Here is a 14,684-nt window from a genome sequence, read left to right as displayed (position 1 = left end):
CAAAGAACCAAGCAGCAGAACAAAGCCAAAGGTGTGGGCAGAGTGAAGAGGAAATCTGAGACAAAGCAGAGAAGATATAAATAAGAGAACTGAGGCAGAGCATTACAGATTAAGCAGCCAACAGGAGTACAGACAGGTGCTTTCATTTGCCACTGCATTCACTCAACAGCAATTCTTTTTGGGGGGGTCTGATACAGAGGGTTAAACCCATGACCTCACGTATGCTTGACAAGCCCTTTACCACTGAGATCCATTTTCAGACCTTTACTTCTTATTTTGAAACAGAGTCTCATTATGCAGGCAAGGTGTCCCCTGAATCCTGCCACAACCTTCTGAGTAGCTAGGGTTACTAACTCAAGTTCAACTTTTCTTTTATGATGAGAACTGACTTCTAAAAAGCATGGTCATTGTCCCAAAGCAAAACCAAGTAAATGGAAATAAACTTTGAAACCTAGAAGAAAAATTCTGAGTGCCTCCTACCTACCTGTGTTCTCATCCCAAGGTGTCATTGTTGCCAAAGATAAAGTATCCATGATTGTGGTGGAATGGTATGTCCAGAAAGAAATATTTAAGATAAACGACAAGCATGCCCAGTATTCATGGATTAAAACATAAGGATATTTGTGATAATTATATTAGGTAAGGTTACTATTGTGGTGGTGAAACACCATGAACAAAAGCAAGTTTGAGAAGAAGGGGCTTATTTGGCTTCTGCTTCCACATCAAGGAACCTGGAGGCAGGAGCTGATACAGAAACCATGGAGAGGTGTTGCTTATTGAATTCCTCACCATGGCTACTCATCATGCTATCTTACAGAACCCAGAACCACAAGCCCAGGAGTGGCACTCCTTACAATGAGCTAGGCCTTTCCCCAATGATTACTACAGTCTAATCTTATGAAGGCATTTTCTCAGTTGAGGTTCCCTCCTCTCAGTTGACTATAGTGTGTGTCAAGCTAACATAAAACTGGCAGGCACAGTGCTTGATCAAGAGTGTGCAGTTTTATTGAAGTTAGAGGATTCTCAAAAAAACCAAGCTCTTTGCTCTCCCATCATAACAGTGGTGGCTTCTGTTTTCCCTTGGCTGGTCAATTCATGGGCTCAAGATGGCTAGTAGAACTCTAGAAATCACCCTGAAATGTATATTTCAAGGGGAAAACAGAAAAGTTTGGTCTCTGCATGCTTTAAGAAGGAGAAATATCCAGATACATCAGTATTTCTTTTACATCACATTGACCTGGACTTGACCCAGTCTAGCAACAAATTCTGCAAAGGTAAATACAGTTATCGTCACTGGCTTGATCCTTTGTGCCAGTACATGCCTTACAGTTGGGTGTGTAGTCAGATTCCTAACCACAAGACAGAACAAATGACAGCTGGGTAGATAACTAATAGGATCTGTCACAATGTACACAGGGTGGCTTCAGTTTGTGGCAAATGTTAACCAGAAAAATGAAGTAGTAATGAGATAGACTAACTTACAGGAGTAACTTAATAAGATGATCTGAGTGGTACTCTATGTGGAAGTGACATCTGTATTTCAATAGTAAAAGCAAGATGCATTAGCAGAAATGCTAGGGTAGAATGAGAGGAATAATTGGATAACGTCAGAAATGAAGGCAGGAGCTACATATAGTCAACCTTCAGTATCTACAGGGTAGAAAACTCAATTGATGATAACGCAAATCCTTTATATAAAATGCCATAATATTGGCATAGAGTCATATATATATATATATATATACATATATATATATATATTTCAAATAATCTGCCCCACACAATGTAATAGCATGTAAATAATTATTATATTGTATTGTTTAGGAAATAGAGGTAAAATAAAATAGACTACACATGCTCAGTATGGATGCTAAGTTTAGTTTTTTAAATGTCTTTTGTCCAGGGCTAATTAAATATATGGATGCAGAACGTGTGCACAGGGAGGCCAACATAAAGCTGTGTAAGCCAAAATTGGCAGTTTGGGGTTTTGTCATAGGCTTTGCTTTCCCACAAGAACATATGCTGAAGTCTTAATCCTCATACCTCAGAGTGTGAACTTATTTGAAAAAAGAGATTTTACAGAGGTAATCAAATTAAAATGAAGTATTGGCCCATTATTGCTAATGTCTTTATTTTTGAGAAGAAGAAGAAGGAGCAAGAGAAAATGTTAGACCAAGAGACAGAAATGCAGAGAGGGGAGACAGTGTGAAGACATATAGGGACTGGATAGTCACATGAGTTTGGTGATGTAGCCACAAGCCAACGAGTGCCAAAGATCACCAGCAAGCCTCAGAAATCTGAATCAACAGGGGAGGATCTTCTTTAGAGTTGCCAAAGTCAACATGGTTCTTCTGGCACAGTGACTTCAGACTTCTAGTCTCAGAACTGCAAGACATTCTATTTCTATTGATTCAAACCACCCATTTTGAGGTACTTTGATATAGTTGCCCTAAGAAATGAATGCAGTTTGTTTGTTTGTTTGCAATTAAAGGGGAATTCATTTGTGGGCTGAAAAACTTATTTGTTTCTCCAGAAGATCCCTATGGCTTCTGGGCTGAGATGAATCATGAGTAGATACAGTGGGAGGGAGATAGAGAGGCAATTGAAATCTCTCAGTCAAACTTTGGTAGTGGCTTTCATCAAAGTCGAAGCATTAAAAACAGAGTGAAATAGATTTCAGACATGTTTTCAAAGTAGAATGCAGAAAACTAGATTCTGATTTGAATGTTGAGGTGATTTTTTACAAAAGAATTAAAAGCTTCAAGGGTGATTCCTGCCCCATAGTGCACTGAAATAAATACAGAATTAGTGATTATAGAGTTGAAATAATTATTTAGTTCAGAACAGTCTCAGCATGACATTCTTCAAGAACATAGAAATTGAAATGTAGAACATAGAGAATATGGTTTGATATTCAACAGTGATTTTCAGGGACTACTTCAGAGCCAAAACTCTGCATTGGCAGTCTGTATACCTAGGGAAAAAAAACATTTAAAGCAAGTGGCTGATGGGGTTCACCTCCATAAAGAAAGAATCCCACCAAGGGTAAGGTGTGGATCTAGGGGAGAGTGCTAGAACTCTATTCTATGAGACTGAAAAGAAGAGGTCAAAGACACAGAAGGAGAATGAATGTAGAAAGTTGTTATGTTGTCAAGAAAAGTGAGTTTTGGTGTGTATGGGCATTTGTGCATACGTGTGTGTGTGTGTGTGTGTGTGTGTGTGTGTGTGTGTGTGTGTGTGTGTGTGTGTGTGTGTGTGTGTACAACTGAGTATAGGTGCCTAAGTAGTCCACAAATGGATGTCAAATTATCTACAGAGTTACAGGTGGCTGTGAGCCATCGGAACCATGTGCTTGGAATTCAAGTCCTCTGCAAGAACAGCATGAATTCTTAAGTGCTGAGCCATCTCTCCAGGGTTGTTTTTGTTTTTAACCATAGAATGCTGTTGCCTGAAACTAGACAAATGTTTCTGTGGATTTAGATCTGTGCTTGGTGACTTCAGAGTTGAATGGAGAGTTTTGAAAATTCTGATGTTCAGATTTTTATCCAGGATAATTAAAACAATTTGTGGAGGATAGGAACTGGGCATATTTGACTTTTTTCTTTCTTTCTTTCTTTCTTTCTTTCTTTCTTTCTTTCTTTCTTTCTTTCTTTCTCTTTCTTTCTTTCTCTCTCTCTCTTTCTCTCTTTCTTCTTTCTTTCTCTCTTTCTCTCTTCTTTCTTTCTTTCTTTCTCTGATTGTTTTACTGATTAGCAAAGTATCTGACTAGACATCACAGCAAAGTATATACATAGAGAGATCCTAATAATATTAAAAATGATCTACGTCATACGTTGTTAGAGAACTGCCAATGAAAATGGCAATGAAAGGGCTGGGGAATATAGTTCAATGGTGAACAATTGAGTGGTAAAGAGTTATATACCTTGTGGATATATAAAGAGGGAGGAAAAAGACAAAAACAAAAAGAAAGACATAGTAATGACAAGATAACATGATACAAATTATTTAATAATTAAAAAGCAAAAACAAAACCAAGTCATTGACAACAGTGCAACACCAAATGTTATAGCAGACCCAGAGCATCATGAGTTTTCATTCATTTGTACAGGCACTTTGGAAGATAGTCTGGTAATCTTATCTAAAACTAAACATAGTTTTACTGGGAAACCCAGCAGTCATACTCGCTGATATTTATTGAATGATTTAAAAACTTCTGTCACAAAACCTATCGACAGGTGTTCATAACAGCTTTATTTGCAATTTTCAAAACTTGAATGTAATCAAACATCCTTCAGGGTTAAATGAATAAACTATGGTTTATCCATATACTAGTTAACACTAGGAAGGAATGAGCAATTGTAGTAAGGTGCATTTTCCCCTGTTGTGATTATAGCAAATCTAAGTAAATTGGTTTTTTAATTATAAATAATATGATGCTTCTTTAAAAACACTTACTCCATTCTGAGGTTTCTTTGTGAAACAAGTTGTTACTGAGTCACATGGCTGGCTGATAGCTACCTTGACAATTGGCTAACAACCCATTGACAACTATGTACCAAAGTGCAAATGAGATTTTAGTGCCAAAATTGACACCTAGAATTCCACTTAATTTCTGGGAGTATAAATCCCAGTACCTTTTGAATACTTCTTACTAAGTGCACTCTCTGAGTATTAGCTCTTAATTGGCACTGGCCTATAAGCTCCTGTGGAAGTGAAGAAGTCCTTCACTTGGTTGGTGCTAACAATTAACATACATCATAATGTTGCCTTGACTTGGACCATGAACAAATGCTGCCATAACTTGATATTCTCTCTCTCTCTCTCTCTCTCTCTCTCTCTCTCTCTCTCTCTCTGTGTGTGTGTGTGTGTGTGTGTGTGTGTGTGTGTGTGTGTGTGTGTGTGTGTGTTGTTGTTGCTGCTGCTGCTGTTGTTGTTGTCGTTTTTCATGGACATACTTTTGCCTGTATATATTTTGGTTGTTCTTCTTTCTCATACCTTACAGTAAACTACTTAATTTAGGAATTATTTTTGTTGCCCTCGACTTTTTGATCATAGAATTAAAAACGATTAACTCTCCAGGGAGAAATATAATGCTTGAGGTTAAAACACTCACTAGGTATCAGGAACAGGATCACATTGGTAGCTCACTACGACATGTATCAAACCTTGAGAGATATTAAAAACCTTGAAGGCATATTACTAAGTGAAAATTGTCTCTCTAAAAAAGCTCCATAGTGTTTCCATCTGATCCCATGCCATTCAGAAAAGGCAAAACTATAGAGACAATAAGGGTTGTAAGGAGGGAGGGCTGAATAGATGGGATGCAAAGGAGATACAGATCAGGCAACCTACTCTGTGCAATATGATAGAGATAGATATCCAACATTATGCACCTTAGTATCATGGTGAGCTGATCTGTCTAGCCTCATGGGATGGATAACATCAATCACAAATCCTAATGTAAACTGTGGACTCGGAGTGATAATAGATCACTGATGGGCGATTATTTGGAACAATAGTAGATCATTTGTTACTATAGTACTGATTGTGGGTAGCATATGAGGACTCTCTTCACTTGCCACTCAGTTTTTCTGTTACCTAAAAATTGGTGTAAAAAGTATGGTCTATGAAAAACAATAACACTAACTCAAAAGCATGTATATCACCCACCTCTCCTAAGGTTACTGGACTATGGAGACTGCTTTAAGAAAACAAAACAACAATTCAGGTTGTTCCAAAGAGCAGACATTAGACATTATAAATGTACTCAGTCCATCAATTCAGTGAACAACTTCAGAGCATGCATTTGAGCTCTGAACAATTACTAGGTATGCACAAATTTTAGTGAATAATCTCTTTTGGCATCTTCTCTACCATTTTATGAGCTCCATCAAAGTTCTGAGAAAACTCTTGTTCTTACAACATACTGAACATCTCATTAAAGGCATAAATCAGTATTTTGATAAAAAAGATACTGAAAGGAAAACGACTCTGGTCTCTAAATTTAAGCATCTATTGACCTTTGTAGAAATTGCTTAAAAAGCAACATTGTTAGTATAATAGAGACATCAAGATTTTTATGTAGTCCTTTTTTCTAAGTAGATTTTCTGAGAAATAGTCCTGAAAGATAATAAATAGCTTTATACACAGAACTAAAATGCTAGGATTCGAGGTAGTCCAGAGAACATTTAAGGGAAAAGGGGGACTTATATTTTTGTATAAATATATTTTATACATTGTTAAGGAGGAAACATTGTGTGCCACCTTGTTATACTACAGTTCTAAAATTAGTCCTTATTTATTTAAATGAGAAATAAGGTCAAGCATAGCACTCTGCTCTACTGCTGAGGAGCTCCATGGTAGCACTTAAAAATGTCATGTCCATTTTACTGTGGTCTTATTCTTCAGCCTATGAGATTTCTTCTCTTAGTCTTCATGCTCTTATAGGATCCATTCTAAGTCTGGCGTCTCTTATTTTCAACATCTTAGTTCTCTTCTCTACTAATATTCAAATGAGTAATTTTTTTCTAGTTCACGCTTCAAATATCAGTTACCTCAATAGAAATTCATAACAATAATTTCTACTTATTCTTAAGAAATCTAATTTTAAATATTCTATTGACACCTCTTACTAGTGTATGAAGTTGAATATTAGTTGTTTCCTTCACAGGGCTCCCTATTGTTTGCATCCTTAATTCAGCTACATCAAAATTTCCCAAGACTAGGAAGACCAATGGAACTCTAGAATTTGTGTAAAGATAACTTATTCCAGAATGTTTCAATGATACAGAAGATTGTTTTAAACAGTTGGTGTGCAGGTTACTTCAGACATTGAACCACCACTGCTTTAGCTATCGAGTGGTATGGATAGCTCTGTGCTTACCTCATATGCTTTGATGTCCATAAGGCAGGGGAAGAATGACTTCTTCCATAGAATAAGACAAAGCTATTATAGTCAAATTTGAAGTTTCATCATTCTTATTTTGCCTATTTGTTTTTTGAGACAGGGTCTCATATAGCTCCATTTTGACTCAAACTGATTATATTGGTGAGTCTGGCCTTGATCTTCTGATCCTCTTGCTTCTATTCCTTAAGTGTTGGGATTACAGGTATATGTTATCCCTTCTAACTTCTTTCTTCTATTCTTTATGTAAAATAATAGAGTCGGCTTTCAAGTCTTATTTCTCAAAATCCTAAGGAATATTCACTTCTTTTAACATAAGATGTAGCACTCAATTAGAAATATATTTTTAATTAACTTTTGTATTTCAAGATCACTACTATACTAGTAGATCAACAAATTCATATAAAATCAGTATCACTAAATCTCACATAGACAAACTATTCTTAGCTTTTATCCTGACTGCTTATAATTAGTATATACTTTTGAAATGATGATTAGTCACAGAATATTCAAATAAACATTTTATTTCTTGATCTTCCCCTAGCAAAAGAAAAACATAATAGCCATCACATTTGACACTTCTTTACTTTTCCCTAACAAAATTTTCTTCTATTGAACAGTTTCTCTGCCCCAAATTTATTAAGTTTCAATTTAGAAAAAAATCTTTAAAAATGGTCACTTCAGTAAAGAAAAAAATAAAAGATATAAAGACATTCTATAGTTCTTCTATGTGGTACAAAAAAGTAATTTTAATTTATTCAAACATTTATTTATTCAACTTAGAATCATTAAGAACTTACTATTAAATTAATGGATAATTGCATTTTACTATTTGTTCCTGGTTTTTCCATGGTATCTAACCTCTTTTTTTAAAGAAACGCTTTTTACTCAGTTATTCAAGAAATAAGTTTTGATCAGCATCAAGATTTATTTTGGGCCTTAGATTTACAAATAAGACAAACAAGGCTCCTGCTTTCATGACACATTTCACTAGAGGAACAGATCACAAGCCCACAATCTTTTCTGTACTTCCACATGACAACAAGTACAAGAAAAGGAAATAGGCTAAAAGCATGCAAAGCAAAGGGAAGTGTTGTTTCAGATGGGTTGATCAGAACATGCACTTGCACAGAAGGAATCAATATTTGAATGGTAACATGGGTGACACAAGAGAGCTCTTGCAAAGGCAGGGAGACAATTACAGGCAGAAGAAGCTATCTTGGAAGGCCAGAAAACTAGCAGATTCAAGATCAACAATGGAGAATACTGTGGCTAAAACAAAGTGAATAAAAGCAAGAAAAAAGTCAAGGGATAGATAATCCTATGGTCATTTGGAGAATTAGAATATATTTTCCTGTGATTAGAAGCCCTTGGGGAAAGTGGAGTATGACATGATTCATATTGACAATCACTTTAGGCCCTTTGTGTAAATAGGCACTATACTTTGAAGGGCAATACAATAAAATGTGGTCAATTTTTGGCTTTATTTTGAAAGTGAGATTCTTGTAGAGATTGCAGGTGGATTTAAATTTTGAGTTAGGGGAAGAGATAGTGGAGATGGCAGCTAGCTTTTTGGTTTGAACAAATGGTGTTTCCATTTAATCAAAGTGAGACCCATTAGAATTTGAGTGCAATGAACTAGATGTAGGCGGCAGAGTAAAGAGCTCTGATTTGGCCATAATCGAACATCTATTGTACAATGCAGACCAATGTTTAGATGGCTAATAGATCAGTCTGCTGAAGCAGTGTTCACAGCATCCATGTGAGCTCTCCATTGCTTCTTCCACTTGAAAGAAGCTTTATATCAGATGCCAGATTGAAAAAGTATTGGATATGTGGTGACACGAGGCTTTTGTGCTGAATCATTAGGGGAAATCCAGGGCTCTTCCCTGATGTGATAAGAGGCCAGTATGTTATAGGAATATGACTCTGAGAACAAGGAGTATAACTCAGTCACAGAATGCTTGCATCTTCAGGATCACAGAACAAAATAAGGAATATGATTCAGTGATACTACACTCCATTCCTAGTTTGCCAATCTTTCCTCTGGCTTAATTAGGGGATTGAATATAATAATGCCATAATATATCAGAACCTTATTCTATTCAATTCCAATAGTTCCCTTTCCAATGCTGTGAAAGTGAGAGGAGCTGACAACAGGATTTACCACATCAGTGATTATCACTGGAGAAGCACCAACCCCTATTCCAGCTGCTGTGCATGGAAGGCTGAGATCCAAGCCTCAGGGCTGACCAAGATTGATTGCCTTAAGTACTGGCCTGGGCTAGTTTCTATGGAGATTAGCAGGGGGCCAATTCTGTCTCTGCATGGGATAATTCATGGACAAATTAACACTTACCTCTTAGTGAAAACTTGGATTAGGTTAGTAGTGATGGAGTGGTGAAATGTTGTTGGATTCTAGAAAGATTCTGAATGTAAATTTCCTGGAGAACTTGCTAATGGGCTAGCTTTATGATACATGAGGAGGAAGGGGAAATCTGGAATGTATGGGCTTTTATCCAAAACAACTGACTGAACCACATTTCTATCTAGAGAAATAAGAAGAAGAAAAGTCATTTGTCACAGGGGTGGAGGTGAAATCAATAATTGTGCAATGGTAGGAATTCTAGTGTACACCTGAAATTCTAGGAATTGGGAGCTGGAGGAAAGAGAATTACAAATTCACAGCCAACCTGGGCTACGTAGCAGAGGTAGTAAGTTCAAAACTAACTCAGTTTACATTCAAAAACCAACTCGATCAGAAAAAAATCTGATTGGAAAGTGCACACATACTCAAGTGGAGGAGTGTATGGAGCCCAGGGGTTTAGGGTAACCCTAGGCTGCAGATATCTGTATGGGCATCACCAACCTGGTAGATGCCTTTGGGAGCTCTGAAAGTAAATCATTTCAAAAGCAACTATAAAAGAGAAAAGGGATGCAAATTGCCCTCTTTTCAGATTGTGTCAATTAAAAATTAATAGTCTTGAGCTGTCCTAAGGTCTACTCCCATTACAGGTAGAATGAAAGAAACATGCAAGCACCATGTAATCTCAGAATAATACTTGTGATTTACTGAATGAGGTAGACCTATGAAAGACTGAAGGGTCATGTCCCAAGGCAATAATGAAATATTCCTACACTTTCCTATATCAAGGATGATGAGCACATAAATATTAAAAGCACAAGATTCTCTCTCCCTCCACTAAGGAGAATGGTATGCCAGTTCAGAAAGATTGACCAAAGTCTGTATTTTGCTTACTGGTTGAGAGATTCCAAATAAAATCACGTAGCCATTCCAAAGCTTTTTGGAGAGAAGCTCCTTATTTAATGATGTATTTTATCTTATCTTCCATAGAGCTATCTTTTACTCTTCTAAAGCCAAAGAACTGTTAAATTATTGAGAAATTTGCATCATGTGCTTTATTTTCTTCTTCAAGTCAAATATTCTCAGACTAGTGCTTGGGAAATGGAGCAATGACTATGAGAAGAGAACCTTAAGGAAATTTGAAAACACTGTTAGTTTTTGGGTATAAGCCTAAGAATTGGTTATAGCCTAAGCTAAAGGAAGTAAATATTAAATAAGGATTCATCAAACCTTATTAAAAACTACAAAGAAGTTGGTCAGTAGGAATCAACTGAAAACTTCTACCTGAATGAAAAAGAAATTTGGGGGCTTAGGAGAACAGCTCAGGGGCACAGCTCAATCTTACTATATGCAAGGCCCAAGCTCCAAAATAACTAGATAGATACAGTAATTAATGTCATTTAGTAGGGAACCATTTAGGTCCCACCTTATTGTACATTATTTCCTGCTCCTGTGCCAATGAAAATTGCCCTACAGTTTCTTTGTTTTGATTTTAGTGACAAGGTCTCATGTATCTTAGGTTGACCCTCTATATATGATGTTGACATTGAACTCTATATCCTCCTACCTCCATTTGTTAAGTGCTAAAATCACAGGCATTCACTACCATGTCCACCTAAAACTCCAATTTTTAATAGAAAGAAAACACCCCCAAATTCAATACATTAAATTTTAAAATCCATCAGGACTAATATATGGAAGAGAATATCCATGAAATTCTGGAAAAATAATCTTGCTCACTCAATATCCTTCTGTTCTTCTATGTTGCTCAGTCACTTCATTATTGATGAGACAATATAACTAATTCTTGCCATTGGGCAGAAAAGGTGTCACTTCCAGATGAAATTGTTTAAGAACCTGAGCACAAACACTCTAGTTGTCTCTTATAACACTTCTATAATTTGGAAGCCATGTATGAGGATTGTGGCACCACAACATGGAAACAGCCTAAACCACTGAATTTTTATGTGGAAGAATATAATTATCTGTAGAGATGAGTGAGTTACCAGTAGAGCTCATGTGTATGTGAAATAAGTCTTTGTTGCACAAAGCAACAGAAACTTGGGTTCTTTATTGTAGCATTACCTACTATCACAGTATTGAAGTACTTAGCAATGGCATTGAACATAATGTGAGACCTGTCTCATTAGGTGATTTGGTCTTTGTGCAACATGAACTTGCAAAAAACCTCAGATGACTACAGTGTCATGATGTGATATTATGTGGTGGAACCACTGTCATATATTTGGTCTATCATTGACTATTTGTCTTGGAGGTGCATGGGTATATTCTCTAGAGTATATAATAAAAAACAAAGCAATACTTATTCAGTAGATATTACTAAATAGGTTGTTGAAATATAATTGGGTTCATAAATAGAGTGGTGTGTATTTGGAAATCTAGTATGAGGCAATTATATCTTAAATCAAAAAGAAACTATGAATTACTAGTGCATGTATCAGTAAGTTAGCCACTAACCTGGTGTTCAAAATGACAATGGCAATTTAGTGTTTCTTGTCGATTTTATGGGTCAGGATCTCACATAGAACACATTATACACAGGTGGTATCCACACAATAATGTCTAGGTTTAATCCAGGACAGAACAAAGGCTAAAAGCTGTAATTCTCAGAAGGTGTGTCCACTCATTTATCTGCTAGGTAGTTCTTTGAGGAAAAATCAGCTGAAATATGTCCATGTTGCTTCTACACATTCTTGATATCCTCACAACATGGTGGTTCAGTTTTAAATATAAATACAGTGTGTGTGTGTGTGTTTGTGTGTGTGTGTGTGTGTGTGTGTGTGTGTGTGTGTGTGAGAGAGAGAGAGAGAGAGAGAGAGAGAGAGAGAGAGAGAGAGAGAGAGAATGTGTGTTATAGGGAGCCATTAGTGACCTCAGAAGTTACACAGTAATACTTTAGGCATATTCTACCTATTGAAGCAGTTACAAAAGTCCACCCAGGTTTAAGAGAAGGAAACAGATGCTACTTCTTAGTAGAGAACTGTCAACATCATACTGTAAGAAAAGCATGAAAGGTCAACATGTTGACACATGTCTATATTTCTAATACTTGGGTGGTAAAACCAAGAGGTGCAGAAATTCAAATTCACCCTCAGTTATGTAGCACTTTAAGGTGAGCCTGACTTAACTTTGTCTAAAAATGGGGGTGGGATGTATGCAGTCGTCTTTGAAAATTCAATCTGCTATATCCGAAATGAGTAATTTGTTTCTTAAGGTTATGATACTATGTTTGAACAAGACAAATGAATGCTTTCTCACTAGAGATGAGAATAAAAATATTTCTTTAGCATATATGTGTATTATGTCTTGAACATATTATGATAAAAGTTGAACAAAACAGGAAATAAGAATAATTTTGGTTTTGAAGACTTTCTTTAAATTATATTTTAGCATACAGCTAATTTACACATCTATTATTTTACTACATTTTCTGTTATAGTTGGAAATAATGTATTTTGTGTACTTTACTGAGTTATTTTTAGCGATCAAAGCCTTGAAAACTCCTAGGCATTCTGAATCTGTTAGAGAAAACTTTAGCTTTTCATTTCTCTCATGTCTATACAATACAAATGAAAAATCATTTTGAGCAAACCTTATTCTCACCCATGGTTTTCCCAGACCTCAACTGAAAGCAGAAATAATATGGCTGTCTGTGTTCAAGCATGCACCTTGTTAAGTGGCTTCTTGGTTTTCAAAAAAGAATGCCAACCATATCACTAAACCACTTACCACCTACCAAAGCATTCCAGCACTGGTGAATTAATTGTTATAGGTCATCAGAGAGGGTAATCTCGAAAATCCTGAAATTCAGTTTGTTTGTTTGCCTGCTCGCTTGCTTGCTTGTTTTAATTTAGGATCTACCTGAAATATAGTCCATTAGAGAAGGTGACTTAACAGCTAGAGCATCCACCATGAACTTAGTAATGCCTTTGCTATGATGAGGACCCCTTGGATCTCCTTTAGCAACATGAACCCATGTCAAATTCTATAGCTGTATTAGGCAGAACTGACTAAAGTTTATAAGAGCCACTTTGCTCACAGGTACTGAAGCCAGAAATACCAGAGGGTTCAGCTCACCTCTACCTTACCACTAGACCTTACAATTCTTAGCCAATATAGATGGATGTAGGACAATAAAAACATAGTTCCCTCATCTCAAGCCAGGAGAAACCAAGACTTAGTTTGTCTTTCTTAAAAGACAAAGCTACAACAAATTTAGATCTAGTTTCAACTGCCTTTCAACTGTAATTCATGAACCAAGATAGCCTCCATTTCTACAAAATAAGATCAAAGTTCTCACTGGGTGATAGCACAGCAGTGGGCTTCTCTAAAGTGCTAACTAAAACAGAACAATATGGGAACCAAAGCTTATTCACGTGAAGCATATCAAGGTTCTTTTCAGAAAGGCCAAAGCAATGGTATTTTCCTATCATCCTGCTAAAACAAATTGATTTTAGAGTTTTGCTATACATCCCACCCCTGTAGAAGCACTTGTTGTGGAAGCCTGAACACCTAAATTAGATTACTGGAACCCATGTGTTTTAACTGGGATTCTCCAAAGAAACAGATCTTATACAATGAACATATGTATTAAAATATTTTTATTAGAATGACTGATATAATATGGGATTGGTATTTCAAAAATGTCCATCTCACACTGAAGAGACAAAAGATCCTACAGTTGTTCAGTCCTTTAGGGTGAATGTCTCAGCAGTCCTATTCTAACCCTGAAAATCTGGAGGATTCTTGGAGAGCTGCTTGCATTCGGTCTGCATTGGAAGCCCAGAAAAGTTACAATATCATTGAAGGAATGCAGCAACAACAGAGTAGATGAACTGGCCAACAAAACTGAAGGCAAATAGGTAAAAAGATATTTAGGATAGGTCGTTGTACTTCAAATAATCTGACCAAGAAAGTTCCTAAGAACACAGCAGTTAAGAGCATGTATTACTTATGCACAGGGCCTAAGTTTGGTTCCCAGAAACCATGTTGGCTTACAACTACCTCTAACGTCAGCTCCAAGGATAGTTATTATGTCTCTGACCTCTGCCCAAACCAGTACTTACTATACAGAGATTTATGTACACAATTAAACTTAAAAATTCCAAGTATCTTGATTTTTGACAAAGGACCTGAAACAATCCAGTAGAAAAAAAGATAGCATTTTCAACAAATGGTGCTGGTTCAACTGGAGGTCAGCATGTAGAAGAATGCAAATTGATCCATTCTTATCACCCTGTACAAAGCTCAAGTCCGAGTGGATCAAAGACTTCCACATCAAACCAGATACAAGCAAAGTAATAGAAGAAAAAGTGGGGAAGAGCCTCAAACACATGGGCACTGGGGAAAATTTCCTGAACAAAACACCAATGACTTATGCTCTAAGATCAAGAA

This window comes from Rattus norvegicus, chromosome X (genome assembly GCF_036323735.1).
Source record: "Rattus norvegicus strain BN/NHsdMcwi chromosome X, GRCr8, whole genome shotgun sequence".
Classification (NCBI taxonomy): Eukaryota; Metazoa; Chordata; class Mammalia; order Rodentia; family Muridae; genus Rattus; species Rattus norvegicus.
The sequence above is the reverse complement of the archived record's forward strand: the minus strand, read 5'-3'. Positions refer to the sequence as shown.